Source organism: Echinops telfairi, unplaced genomic scaffold, assembly GCF_000313985.2.
Source record: "Echinops telfairi isolate 266 unplaced genomic scaffold, ASM31398v2 ScPeMD7_18;HRSCAF=68, whole genome shotgun sequence".
Taxonomy (NCBI): Eukaryota; Metazoa; Chordata; class Mammalia; order Afrosoricida; family Tenrecidae; genus Echinops; species Echinops telfairi.
The window spans coordinates 41,547,800-41,562,590 of record NW_022103915.1 but is presented as its reverse complement, the minus strand read 5'-3'; the positions used below and the strand labels follow the sequence as shown (position 1 = coordinate 41,562,590).

General features: G+C 47.6%; 1 protein-coding gene across 4 annotated transcripts in view; it reads left to right on the top strand.

Annotated features, from left to right (window-relative positions):
* The first annotated feature begins 6,947 nt into the window (after positions 1–6,947).
* ZBTB1 (zinc finger and BTB domain containing 1) overlaps positions 6,948–14,791 on the top strand; it is a 29,370-nt gene continuing 21,526 nt past the window's right edge. For 3 of the 4 annotated variants that reach the window (XM_004698651.2, XM_045287939.1, XM_004698650.2), the window contains exon 1: positions 7,842–7,914. The gene's annotated coding sequence lies outside the window, so the exon portion shown is untranslated. Of the gene's footprint in view, positions 7,009–7,841; positions 7,915–14,791 lie in introns of those variants that run through there. The other variant, XM_045287938.1, reaches the window with a different exon arrangement.

The window sequence follows — 14,791 nt, the reverse complement described above, 5'->3', positions numbered from 1 at the left end:
GGAGCTAACAACGAGTACAAGAAAATGTTCAGAAACGGATTATGGTGATGATTGCACAAATTTTAATAGGTCTGGTGGATTAACTTGTATGATATGTGAAGAATATGCCAATAGAACTATTTTTAAGTGTCATGAGCTCAGAGAAGGAAGGAATGGTACTCAAAGCCATACAACTATTAATGGTACTGCTAGGACTTCAAGTTTGACCTCACGCCCAATGCCCTTTATACAAAACCTCCATCTACAATTTTAAACATATATATTGATGGGAGACTTTGCAAATATGCAGAAGTCAAGTTTAGAAAATGAAACCAGTTCAGATGGAAAGAAAAAAATTACTATGCACATTGTACTCCTTTTAAGCTTATTTGTACAATAAGACTTTACTATTTGAAGGCAACACAATTGTATTTTACTTCATCAATAGCTCTATTCCATTGCAGTGTTACTAAGAATATTTCTAGTGCAACTGTTTCCTACAAGGGAAACATGTCGCAGAAACTGTTGTGATTTTGAACACAGCTTACAAGGTCAGCACTATGGGAAAAATGCAAGTATACAAGTGGTTTTGCTTCAAAAAATGTGAAATATCAATTGATGACAAACCTCGTTCTGGACTGCCTTCAACTTCCACAACATATGAAAATGTTGGCTCCGAAGTAATACATTTGTTCCACCAGATCAGACTGTTAATTAAGCGTTCTATTTAGAGGTTCTGAAAAGATTGTGTAACAGTGTGTGACAAAAAAGGCCTGGTTGTGGCAGACGAGACTGGTTTTGCCACGACAATGCACCTGCTCAGGCAGCCATCTCGGTGTACAAGTTTTTGGCAAAAAACAGCATGCCTTTCTTGACCCTTGCACCTGACTCACCTGACCATGATCCATGCAACTTCTTTTTATTTCCGTGAAGAGGGACATGAAAGGACAGCAATTTGATGATGTAGAAGAGGTGAAGAAAAAACACGAGAGGTGTTGTCAGTCATCCAAACAGATGAGTTTTAAAACAGTTTCCAAGAATGGAATTACAGATTTCACAGATATGTTAAATGTAATGGAGAGTACTTTGAAATTGATAGGGTTGTTTTGGAAAAAAAATTTAACTAATAGCTTGGGGGGGGGGAAGTCTGTGTTTTGGGGGGAGTATTCATATATATATGTATATATATATCCTTTATAATTTCTCTGCCCGTCAGTTTTATTTTCCCTAGAATATGTAATGGCTCATGTAAACTATGCATGCAGAAAGACCTTAAAAATATTTTGGTTAAAGTTTTAAGATGTGAGGCTGAAGTAAGAAAATGTATATTTTGTTATGTTTATAAAAACTTGAGCCAAAATACAAGAGTGCCATATATTAAAAGAGTTTTGTTATCCAAGTCGTATTTAGATTATAACAGGTTTAGCTTTGATACTTGAGACCACCAGACTCTTGCGTGCTAAACTGCAACGACTTTGAATTAGCTCACGTGAAGTTGTGAAGGGGAAGCCATAGCAGTAACTGTGTTTTTCTAATTAAAAGCTATCTTATTACCCCTCACATTTTACTTCGTCGACTGGATGGCAGTGAGTTTGGTTTTCTGGTTTAGCGTTAGTCTGGACCGCAGGAGCTAAGGCAGCTAGACCGATGTCAAGGACGCCCTGACTCTGCCCTCCCTCTGGACAAAAAGTACGACAGGAATAGCAGGGCTGTTTCTGTAAAAACAACCACGTGTGTCTCAGAAGTTTTCTCTGTAGGTCCTACCACTGTGATTTTTGGATTATCATTAAGACATGGTGACCGAAAAGTTGTCAGAGGAAATGTATATTTCTTTTTACTCATGATTAAAAATAACAAAAGTAAAAGCATAAATATTCAAAATGCCCCATGAGAAGACTTTATGCGGTGATTTTAACACTTTCATGGTGCTTGCACACTAGTATGTGAGGCGTGCTCTTTGCCAGCCTGGCAAATGCAGGGGCGACTAACCTGCAACAGTGGCTGCATTATAAAACCTCCTGTTGCAGGTACTCTGGCCCCGACTCCTACGACTAACCCAAACAGAATTACTGGGGGTGTAACTTTTAAAAACGCTCCCCAGGTGATTCTAATAAAATATGATATGATTCTAATATAACATTCTTTATAATGTTGTGAGGGTCTAGGCGGTTGTTATGTTTAAGGGCATCGTTGCAGACACTGCATCAATGCACCTTGTTGAGGGTCTTCCTCTCTTTTGCTGGCCTACTGTGACTGAGCATTATGTAAAATGCACCCTCCTCCAGGGACTGGTCCCTCCCGGTAATCTCCAAAGCATGTGAGTTGAAGACTCACCAGCCTCGCTTCCAGGAAACATTCTGGCTGCTCTTCTTCCAGGAAAGACATGTTTGTTCTTCTGGGAGTCCATAATACATTCGATATTCTTTGCCAACACCATAATTTAAAGACCATGAATTCTTTGGAAAGGTCTGCTGTGGCAGTGCCTCCTGCAGTAGGCCATCTGATTTTCTGGCTGCCGTTGCCATAGGTATTCCCTGTGGAACCAAGCCACATGAAAGCCTTGACAATGCCAGGCTTGGCCCCTTCCTCCTGCTGCTGGCTGGTCCGGTAGTGAGGCTTTGGGCTTTGGTGTAAACCGTACTGAGGGCTGTGCAGTGAGTGCTTCAGGCCTTCTTCACTTTCGCGTCCAGCAAGGTTCTATCATTCGTTCAGCACAGCTTGTTAGTGACCCTTCCTCCAATCCTGATGCTGCCCACTGCTCCACAGTCTTCGTTCAGCAAACAAACGGACTAAGTATGTTAAAAGGACACACCTTCCCTAATTTGAAACCATGGAATAAGCCTCCTGTTCTATTTAAACAGCTGCCTCTTGAACAACAGTACAGGTTCTGCATGAGCACAAGAATTCCCATTCTTCCAAATGTTATTCCTAATTTGTTCTGATCCATTAGTTGAATGCTTTTACAAAGTCAATAAAACACATATTTTTGATAGTCTCTGCTTTCAACCAAAACTGTTACAATCTGCTACATTGCCTTATAAGAACAGAAGATGAGATTATTTCACACTCTAAACTCACATAGGAAAACACAAAACACTTTCAGAAGCATTCAAAGCAAGGGAATCATACCCATTATACTGGATGGCCTAAAAACCAACCAAACAAAAAAAAAACCCCAACACCTGTAATTTAAACTAATAACTTGGCCAGATTAAGAAACAAAAGTGAAGAAAAAAAAAAGTGCTCTTAAAGTACTAGAGTGACTATAGAGAGTGGGGGGAGGAAGAGCAGGACATTTTCAACTTTTCTTTTTAAAAGTATTTAGAAAAGAGAAGTTTATAAGAAATATCCAACTTTAAGACACCAATTTCTTTAATAGCCAAGAGTGATAAGGAAATTCTACTCGGAAAACACTGTTCCAAGTACAGTCTGCAGTTAATTCTGGGCTAAGCCTGTTCGGGGCAGAGGGCAAGCAGATGTGGCAGATGACACAGGAAGAGCAGTTATGCTCTGGGAGGTTTAGCAGAACAAGGGAAACTTTCGGGTAACAGAACAGAGAAACATTAGTTAGCTTGGGGCCTCTGGCAAGTAAGCAGAGCAGGCACCTTCTACATCTCTAACCCCCATCTAACCGGCTTTGTGGGAGGCCTGATAACAAGAAGGTTAACACCAGGGAGTGTAAACCGCTAATGGATGGACCTTAGGAAGAAAAAAAAAGAAAGAAAGGAAGGAAGAAAAGCCTCCAAGGGACAGAAAAAGATTCCTCGTAGTTCACTGAAACAATAAAGGGGGAAATGGATATTCAAAGGACACGAGACCAGAGCACAGACTCAGAATATAGTACAGACAGGAATGACTTATGACTTCTCACCAGTATGGTGAGCCAGGCTCTCTCTCTCACAGTCAGTTGCCCACAGGGGCTGATGAAATCCTTTGCTTTGAAGAGCCTGGAGTTTTTCAGAAGAAATTTTTAAAAAGTCAATGTAACACCACTTTATAAAATAACTGATTCGACACTGTACTTTTTCAAAGAAGGCACGGGTGCCCGCGCACGTGCACACACGCATGCAAATACACAGTCTTGCTAAAGATGTGTAAATAAATTCAATCAATAATCATGAAGATGATGTTTGCCTCAAATATTTTCCTTCCTCTTCCTCCACTCTGCTGAAGCAAGCTCAAGCAGCAATAATGTGAACCTTAATAATTGATTAACCTTTTAGGTTATAGTCAAAAATTTTAACAAGTGTCCTAGTTGGTACCAAGTGCTACTCTGATGATGATCAAATACATTATGCCCAGCTTTGTGCTCGGTGTTTGGGGTACATTGTATCTTCCAATCCTTCAATGACCACATGTATGTAATGTGCTTTTGCTTAAAACACACTCTTAGCACATGGTGGGAGGTGGGGATGAAAAAGCCACGTCTGACATCAGATAACCTCATGGGAAACTGAAGCAGTACTTCTCGGCATGTTCCCCTCAGAAGACGAGTTCACATGCAAGTTGGAATAAAGCAGCAGAAAAGGGGGGCCCAGGAAGTAGTGGTGAAATACTTTACAAATTTATCAAGACAAGACCACCTGCATGGCTTTTTATAAGACAAGGAAACCCACCCCCAATGGCATACGCCCTGACTCCTTTTTCTGGTCCTGCTATTACTAAAAGGAGCACATTTTTCTTTAACAAGAGGTTCAAGTAACACCTACAGACAATAAATAAATCACTTGAGCTCAGTGGTGGGGAGGGCATTATGCAACACTTCCCAGCACAGCCCTCCACAGGATATTTTACGGCAACTGGCCCCTCCTCTTAGCTAGACAGCCTGGCTCCTTCCCATTCCCCTCAGGAGATAGAGTGGAAGCGCTCAGCTCCACTTTCCAAAGCTTAGAGGGCAGCTGAAAGTCCTCCTCAGCCTCTCTGGGCAACCACAGGCGCCAATAAATCAGCCACAGGCGACTCTCTCATCCCCTTCCCAGCTTGTCGTGGTAGCGAGATATAACGCAAAAGCGCACTGACTGGACTCGGAAGATAAATGATTTCGGCCGAATGCTACTGCAAATGACTGCACCACCGAGGCATCTCTCGGTGCCTCGGTGTCCTCTTTTGCAACATGGCGATAGTACCACCTCTTTTGGGGGTAAGAATCAAAATCCATTGGTTCAAGGTGCTCAATAAAAAGCAATCAAGCTGAGCACAATTCATCTCTGCACTCTCCAAATAAGACTTCTTGGGGAGGGCTGGGCAAAAAAGGGGCAGCAGGTCACGGGGGGCCTTTCCCCATTTCCTTGCTTGCTGACCCCCTGTGATACTACTGTTCACTGATTACTCCCAGCCACCAGAATGAATCTACTCCGTGTCCAAGGCCTTCAGTGCTCTGTGCCCCAAAAGGAGTTGATGCCTGATAATGGAGTCATCCCTTACCCACAATTAAAACTTATTCGTTCAGATTAAGGCTGTTGATGCCTTAACCCAAGGAAAACAACCAGATGTTATAAATGTTGGCTATTCTTTCAGAGAAACGGGGATGGTTTTTTTTTGGGGGGGGGCCGGCTTGGGGGCGATTGAAAGGCAATCACAGCTTATCCTACCTTAAAATAGTACCGACTCTTTTACTATACCGGAGCCATCACACACTGGCAAAGCCTGATTTCTCAACGACTTGGGTAATAGACTCCATACAGTGAGTGGGTCAGCTGGCACTGCAATCCGTGTGGTAGAGAGTAATGAATGATCGAGGCATTAGGAGCCCTGGAGGACATCGATCGAGTCACATGCTCTCCGGTGTCCCTTGGCCTGGTGGCCTCAGCTGTAAAACAAGAGGGCTGAAATGGATTTTCTAAGGCCTCTCTCAGCTCTAATATCTGCGATTCCAAAGCGTACTTTACACACTTGATAAAACCCTGTGAAAATCAACAGCTCTGCCAAAAGGACTTGAGTCTCAAGAGAAAGAATGCCAAATGTAATCCCTTGGGAGGAAACGGGGTTGATGTATTTAACGTGTACTCTGCCACTGTCCGGGTCAGCCACAGCACTAGGCGCTGCAGAAGCAGTCTGCCAACAACAGCTTGAAATGAGTGCTGGAGGTGGTGCCGGTCAGCAGGCAAGTTTCAAAACGGAAAACTGGATTAGCTTAGAAGAACACTAATATCATTTTCAAGAGGAAATAAATGAATCTGGGGGGTGGGAGAAGACTTCCTCTCTAGATGCTAGGAAATCCCAGAGTGGTGGGGGGCACAGGGGTCGCAGCATCTTGGCAGCCTACACCCGGAGAGCGGCTCGCTTTACCGGCGTGGCTGGCGCTGCTAGGGGGCAGCTCGAGCCAGCGGCGCCTTCCCGCACGCACGGGGTGGCACCCCGGCCTGCACGGGGAAGAGCTCCCCTGAGACCCCCTGGGGCGCTGCGCCTCCCGGGCCGGGCGGCTGCCCACGGCAGGCAGTGAGGGGTGGCTCTGGGGCTTCCTCCGTTCAGCGCTCACTCGTCGTTGCCATTTTCCTGCTCTGCCCAGACACATGAAACGGATCAAAAACACCCCTCACCCCAGCTACTAGCGTCAGTCCCGCGACCGGCGGAGCTGCAGGCCACAGCCCCGGGCGGCTGGGGCGGGAGGGGCCGCGCCCGGAGCAAGCCACAGGGGCTGGGCCGCGTCGCTTACCCAGATGCCGCCGCGGCGGCGGGCCGGCTCCTCCGTGCGGGAGGGGCGGGCTCCCGCGCCGCTCGGCACGCTGCAACGCCGGCTCACGCACCCCGCCGCCCGCTCTCGCGCGGCTTCCAGCGCTGGCCGCCCCGCGCTGGGCCCACGTGACCGGGCGCCGGGTAGCCAGGGAGCGGGTGTGCTGGGACCGGAGTGTGCGTGCGTGCGTGCTGACGTGCGCGGCCGCTGGCCCCAGTGGTCGGGCGGGGGTCGGCTGGCGCTCCGGGCGCTGCGGCCACGGTCCCCAGTCGTGACTCGAAGGCGGAAGCGTGGGGACGAACCCGAGCGTCACAGACTCCCCACAAACAACCGCGTGACCTGGGACTTTCCCCAGGGTGTGCAAAAGCACTGACACCCTTTCAATTCTGGGGTGGGGGTGGGGAGGGATGCGCCCGCGTGTCCGCGGGGAGAGGGCTCGGGGCGCGCGGCCAGCGCGGCTGAGCCGCGGGAGCCTGGAAGGGGAGGCGGGCTGGGTGGGGTATGGCGAGGGAAGTGACTCAAGGCCAGTGGCGGAGAGGCCCATGGAAAGCAGGCTGGGGGGGCGGGGGGCGCAGGGCTCGGACGCGCCTCGGCGGACGCGCCTCGGATGGGACCGAGCGAGGGTACCAGCGCCCCCAAACCGCCGAGGGCGTTCCGCGAGGGAGGGACCAGCTGCGGGCTCCTCCGGGGCTGGGGTCTGACATCTGGAACGAAGTGGGGAAGTAGCATCCTGCCCCTGGGGAGGCGAGAGGAGCCCGGTCCCGTCCAGCTGTGCAAACAGGAGGAGGAGGAGGTCCCCACCCTGCCCTAGGGAGAGGGGTGGTCCGGCCGCCGTCGCCGCACCACGCCGGCCCCCTCGGTGCGGGTTGCGCCAGCCTCCTCGGAGCCCGACGCAGAAACTTGTTGCAACAAACAGGCGACCGCGGGTGCCCCTAGCAGCCAGCGGCGGAGTGGGTGGGCGGGTGAGAGGGAGGGGAAGGCTGGCGGACGCCGCAGCGGGCTGGTGGGCAGACCCGGAGTCGCCGCGTAAGCGGGGCCGGCTCAGTGCGGTGCGGCAGGCGCGGCTGTGCGGCAGCGGAAGTCCTTTGTTGCAGCGCAGTCCCTGGCCGAGCCAGCGCCTCTCCGCGCAGCCCAGCCCGAGCGCCGCGCGCCGCCGCCGCCGCCGCCGCCACTGCAGCCCCCTCGCCTCCGCGCGCCTCTCCCGCGGCGGATTCGCCTTAAACTCCCTACAATCTCCGCAGCCCCGGTTCCTGCTGCGGCCGGTGAGTAGTTGCCAGTTGTGGGGCTATTGGCGCAACTTTGGCCCGGGCCGGAAGGCGACGGGCCGCGGGCCTGGCGGAGTGCGGGGCCCGCGCGGCGTCCCCCCGTGCGGGGAGCCAGCGCGCCGCGAGGATCGGGCGACGGACGGCTCCCGGGGCCGCCTGCGCGCTCTCGCTCCGCCGCCCGCCGGCGCGTCTATTCCGGGGCGTGCGGCCTCGGGCGGAGGCGAAAACCCCGCGAAGACGAGTTACCGAATTAGTTGCCGTCGTTTGCCTTTCTTTCTCGAGCTGCATTTTTCTGAGGGGGGAGGGGAGGTGTAGACGGGAGGCGGGAGGGCTTGGTTTGATTGACGTGCCCGGAGCCCGCTTCTCTCAACTTACAGCTGCGGCTCGGGGCGGGCGGGAGGGGAAGTGTCCCGGAGCCCGAGGCCGCAGACTTGGGCGCGCTCCGAGGGAGGAGGCGTCAGAGCCGTGCAAATTCTTGCGACGCTCTTTCCCACTCCCTCGCGTCGGCACACACGCTTTTTGTTCAGTAAAAAGTGGATAGGACTGGGGTTTGGGAATTTTCGGTGAAAACGATGTTTCCTGGGGAGAAAGTGCTTTCGCGGCCAGTGGTGGGCACTTAAGACTTCCTCGAAGTTCTGTTCGCGTTCGGTAAACGCGTTACAGGACTGTCGGGGGTCGTTACCATTCAAATGTGTGGCCTTGGGGCTGAGTTTAACTCCCTCCCAACCTCCCTGTCCACCTAAGCCACGCGGCTCCTTGATCTGAAGGGTTGTGATGATTTTGTACAAATTGGGAGCATCCAGACGAGGTTGATTTCAAAAAGAAAATGTTTTCTGGGGCTCATGTGTAAGGACACATGTATATCTTGAATGATAGGTACCAGGCAGATTTCCCACTAGCGTGTGTATTTCCAAACTTGCAGAAACAATTCATGCCTTTGAAATTCGAGTCTTGTGGCTCCTTTGAATGAGTTTCTTGAGCTGAAGTTTAGTGCATCTTGGAATGGATTTACTGAAGGATGCATTTTTTTTTTTAAAGGATCGCTTCAAAACAATCACGGTATTTTCTTCTGAAACTGAGAAATTGGATTCCCTGGCATTCGGTTAGCGTAAATGACGGTGATCTGGAGACGTGGGAGAGTTGGGATAGAAAAAGAAGCTTGCGTGATACGGCCTGTCATGCTCAGAACCTCAGTACTTTTTTAAATCACGTGCTGATCTGAGCGTTTCAGTACTGACTGAATGGCAGCTACAGAGGGGCTTCCTCGGCTTTTTTTTTTTTTTTTTTAAGAGGAAGCCGAAGCATAGTGGGAGTGAAATACTTTTCCAGAGTTAATAAACCCAACGTTGGCAGCAGAGCCATCAGTTACACTATTGAGAGAAGTGTAATGTGGTAGGATTCCCTCCAGACCACATTTTCATGGTGTGGAATAGCACAGGTCTTTCCTGATGCCCTTCTATTTGTCGCCCCCATAACATGACAGCCTGTGTTTGTGGTGGGAGCCTGATGTGTCACTGTCAAAGAAAGGAAAGGCTGTGTTCAGCCAGGACCTTAGCAGTTAACTAGAAACATGAGCACAGGCTCAACCACTTGCTCTTGACCTTGTGTCTTGATTTCGCTTTCATTAGCACTGTTAACTTTTTGTACTGTTTCCTAATCCCCTTCTTTTGCTCCAGGGGAGAGTTCAACCCCCCCTTTTTTTTTATACACCCTTTTAAGCGTGTCTTCGTCTTCCGTGGGCCTCGGAGCACCAGCTCTCATTCTCAGGAGCTTGAGAAAACTGCCTGATTTCAGACCCCCCTTCCAGCCCAGGAAAGTGTGAAGGCCCACTGCATTAACCTTTGGGCCCAAATGGGAGGAAGCAATGTGCAGAACCTTTTCAGGAATATTTTTTTATAACTTTCTAAAATTTTCAGACTGTTAACTTTAAAAAAAGTAAAATATAGTTATCTCCCCCAAAGTCAGGATATGCTTGAGAAACAGCTCAAGTCACTGGTTCTCAACCTGTGGGTCAAATGACTCTTTCACAGGGTCGCCCAATTCATGACAGTAGCAAAATGACAGTGATGAAGTAGCAACAAAAATAATTGTATGGTTGGGGGTCACCACCACATGAACTGTATGAAAGAAAGGGTCGTGACATTAGGAAGGTTCAGAACCACTGCCTAAGTGGTCACTTGAGTCTCTACACGATCTGTTTTCTCCTGGTGCTGCTATCTCCTACCTTAAGATACTGAAATCACTCTGTTGTTTGTTTTTATATTCTGATGTGAGCTAAATATTCATATCTCCCCCAGTGGAATTTTCTGTATTATAAAATAACGTGCTCTTAGTAAACATTCAACCTCTTCTGAATTGTGTGAAAAACAAATATGAAAGGTTCCAGCACCCCTTCCCCAGACACAGCCCCCCGTTAAGGCCGTTCCTTGTTTAAAACTGGAGAAGGCAACGGGATCCTGGCTGGCTGGCCTGCTGTGTGTGCCTCCTGTTGCCCACCCACCGGCTGGCCTGTGGTGATTCACTCGGCCTCCAGTTCTGTGTTCACTGCTTGGCTTGGTGAAAATTGCCAGGTAGGGAAATAGGGAGTGTTTTGCATTGGGCCGATTTAAAATTCTAGGATTAAGAAACAGACCTGAGAGTTTAAATATAACAGGGTTGCTATTTTAGGCTTGTCCTCATGACGTACTTTCTGTCCCTTGGTGGGCTAGTTCTCACACTTTTTTAACATTGCCCTCCTTGTCCAGCATCTGATGAATTGATAAACACCACTTAAGTGCATTAAAATGAAATAAACTCACATCTGTAGAGAGGGACTTATTTTACAAAGGGGAAGGGGTAGCTTTACTTGGGATGGGTTCCTCGGCCATTGCCCAAAGGTGGAGTGCCAAACATAAATCAAAGGAACTAGAGGAAAGAAGCAACGTAATGACCCTGCCTTCAGATGTAGCGTGGGAGGGACTGATGCTGGAGGGGGCAGGGCAGGGCTTCAGCTCTAACAGCTCTCATAACTGGTGTCTTGGCACACACTAAGGGGGGATTCAAAAAGTCTGTGGACAGATGGAATGAAAAGAAAATGGCATTTTCCCCACAGAGTTGTTGAAGTCCTCTCCTGTTTAAGGTAGGCTGCTAAGTTGTTTGGTATATTTGTATGTTAAGTACAAGAGATGCTAGTTGGAGTACATAAGCACTTACCCCTTGGCTGGTGTATTCAAGAAGACAGAACTGAGAAGAAGTTGTGATTGTGCAAACAAAGCCTCAAAATAGTGCACAGGATTGTAATCACAGCACTGGTTAGATTAAAGTGTTGAGGACATGGCGCTTTTTTTTTTTAACACTACTCTCTTTGAATTAAAAGATTATCAAAATAAAAGTGAAAAAGAACTAAGTCACTAGCTTTTTTGCTAGCTGTCCATGTGAGATGCATGTGACATTTTTTAGAGAAACAATTGCATTTCAAGTTAGGGGTGGCGTGCTGTGGGTGAAGCAGGTGGATGGATGTGGGGAAGGGGCCAGGCCTGCCTGTGAGATGGGAGAGTATGAGAGTGTTTAGATTTATGGAGAAGTGGGAGCCTGGGAGACTTAAGATGATTCAAAGAGACACTTCAGTTAATAGTCCTGTCTAGGAAGAAAGATCTCTGGTTCACAAAGAAATGAAGGGCTTTGAATCAGAAGGATCAGAGCAAGTACCAGCTCTGACTTAGATAAGCAGTTTGGGGACAACCATCTTCTCCGTGTTTGGGCTCCTCATTCAGAAAATAAGGGTTATAGAAATCGACACCTATCTGATGGTGGTTCTGAGAATCAGTTATATAGTGTCGCTGAAACATTCTGTAAGTGTTTGACCGCTATGTAAAAACCTTGGAGCTCCGGGCCCAGTGATTGTGTGGTAGGTTGTTAACTGAAAGACTGGCGATTCCATCCCACCAGCCACTCCATGGGAGAGAGATGAGGTGCCCGGGTATGGAAACAGCCTGGTGAACCCACTGGGGCGGTTTTAAATCCTACAGGGTCCCTACGACTAGCAATTGACTCAGCAGTGGGTAGTGGGTGTTGCATAGAATTTGCCATGATTAAAATAATGCCAAAAATGATAAAGCAAAAGAAAATTTAGCCACTTCAACATTTTATTCATTCAAAATCAGATCAAATGCCAACTAAGCATGAAGCAACTGCTACCAGCTTTGGGGACAGAGATGCCTGAAGACAATGTTCTGATCTCAAGGGGCAGCCAGGTCATAAGGTGGAATCCCCATTCCAGTGAGGCATGATCTGAAGGCCCTTCGAATGGTTTGTGGAAGAATCCCATATTCTCTTCATTCCATTTTCGCACAAACCTTTTGAAGCCCCATGGGTATACACCTGTAGCTCTATGAAAGAACTTTTTGAGTTGGACATCAAAAAGGGAATAATGTGTGAAGGCCCTTTCTGTGATAGATGTTTTGGGCGTGAGAAGGAGTCGCTTTTAAATACACTTAAGGTTATGTTTGAACACTTTTTAGAATGAACATTTTTCATTGATCCTCATTGTGGTTTCATTTCAGTTATTTTTAATTTGATGAGTATGAAGTTTTCAAGATTTGGGATAGAATTTGTTGTTTGTTCTTAGATGTTGTGGAGGCAGTTCTGAATCTTGGCGACCCTGATGTACAACAGAAGGAAACACTCGCCCGGTCTGTGCCGTGCTCACGCAGTCGTATGTTCAAGCCCAGTGTGGGAGCCACTGGGACAGGCAGTGTCTTTGAGGGTCTTCCCGTTCTTCCACTGACCCTCTATCAAGCTTCATACCCTTCTCCGGGAACTAGTTCCTGCTGGTAACATGTCCAAAGAATGTGGTTCAAATTAAATGAAAACAAAACAAAACAAAAACCCCACTGGTGCCGCAGCATCGGGAGCACACATTGAAATGTGTGGGATCTGCTGAGAGAAGGAAATTAGGTAATGCCCGCTGTTATCATGGAGAGTTGCCTCACGAGTTATTCAGCAGCATTTCTTGGATGCTTATTAAGTTCCAGTAAAATGCATAAGCCAAGTCACTGCTTTCAATCTAACAGGGGAGACCCACACAGAGATAATTGTAGTAGCTGGTTCTTACTAGCCCTCACCCCCTACGGCAGACAGTAACTCTAAGAGCAAAGAAGGCTTGCCTTCTCCCCACCCAACCCAACTCTCCTGTGCCTAGACCACAGGACCATACCGCTGAGCTGTCTTCAGTAAGGAGGTTTGTTGGTGAATTTGGAGCATGAGCAAACATTTTCACCTGGCAAAGGAAAACTTGTTAACCCCTACTTTATGTTCTGATGATGAAAATACAGTTGTAATATGTACAACCCCTCCCCCCCATCTCCCTGAAAAATTAAGAGGAGAGGTGGACAGTAATACACAATAATATCAAATAATATCAGAGTTATACACAATTTTGATATTATATCAAAACCTAAAAAAGGGGGTGGGGGTAGGTGACAGGGACGGGGATGGAATATCGGGAGTCAATAATGAAGGTGGGAGTGGGGGGTTAGCACTAGAACTCATTGGGCTTTTACAACTCATTTTAAAGGTGATTTAAATAAGGAGGGGTGCTCTAAAATTGATGTGGTAATGATTCTACAGTCCTCCTAGAGAGGATTGAACAATTGAAAGATTAAAATAAAACAAATATATAAAACAAAAAACCTAAAATAGTGGAAGAGGCAGGTGTTATTGAAGGCTTTCAAGAGGTAATACATGGATTTTTAGGTGCCGTAGGGGCAGTTCTTACTGATTCAATCAGCGTAAGCAGAAGTGGAGGTAAGAAGCACATGGAGTAGGGGAGGCAAGCAGTGCTGGGGTGCTGGAGCTTGAAGTCTGAAGCTGTAGTAGCCAAATGTGAGACGAGCTGGGTGGCCATGCCATGCTAAGGAGTTTGTAGTTTAGCCTGAGGCTATGTGAGGGGGAGCCCTGGCAGGGTTTAAACCGGAGCATGACATCGTGTGATTGCTGTTAGTTTGAATCATGTTCCAGGGAAGCATGAATTTGAGGAATACGTTAGGAGCCTGTTGTAATAACCCAGGATTGATGATGGGAGCCTTTATGAGGCCACAGGAGATGGGGAGGGGATAGAGAGGCAGATCTGGGAAGTAGATGGTAAAATTACTAAGATTTAATAGTTGATTATGAGGGAAAGTTGTGGCCTGGTTCAGTGGTGCCTGCTGAAAGGGAGGATATCAGGAGAGGAGCACTGTCAGGTGGGTTCCAGACCAAGTCTGTGCCCTTTGATTTTTTGTTAGTGAGCCTTGCAGTAGACTCAAGGTCCACAACAGGAGCCCTAAAAATGTGAATGCCACGTGCCCGAAGACTTCCTGGGGAAGCAGCCTTCTGCTGAGGGTAGCTAGTTGACACAGTGCCCTCTGGTGGTCAGAAGATGCTATGTTTGCTGTATTTCCACTTTCTTACCTGGAGGGAGACGGCGATATTCCAGAAACCACTATATTCACCTCCTGTGTAGACAAATGTTTTTCCTAGATTTATAATGCATCTGGACTACAGAAATACCTCACTCATTCAGAAAGTACTTGATTAACCACCGTAGATGGCTATGCAGTGCCCTAGCCTGGAGCAAATGTGGGCCATCACTTTGTAAAATTCTATAAATTGTCATCAGTGATGGCATTAATAATTAAGGAAAAACTACATTATGAGTGGATAGAAAAGCCTGGAATACAACATTGCTGAATTGGCAAACCACTTGGTAGACATTTTCACCACAATTTTTCAAAGGCAAAACATTTGTCATCTCTAATTTATCCAAGAGTTCCGTGAATATGTGATCATCCATAGTTCACAGGTGAGAAAAGAAGGCAAATAAATCAATATGTGGCCCAGTGGGATTCAAAGCCTC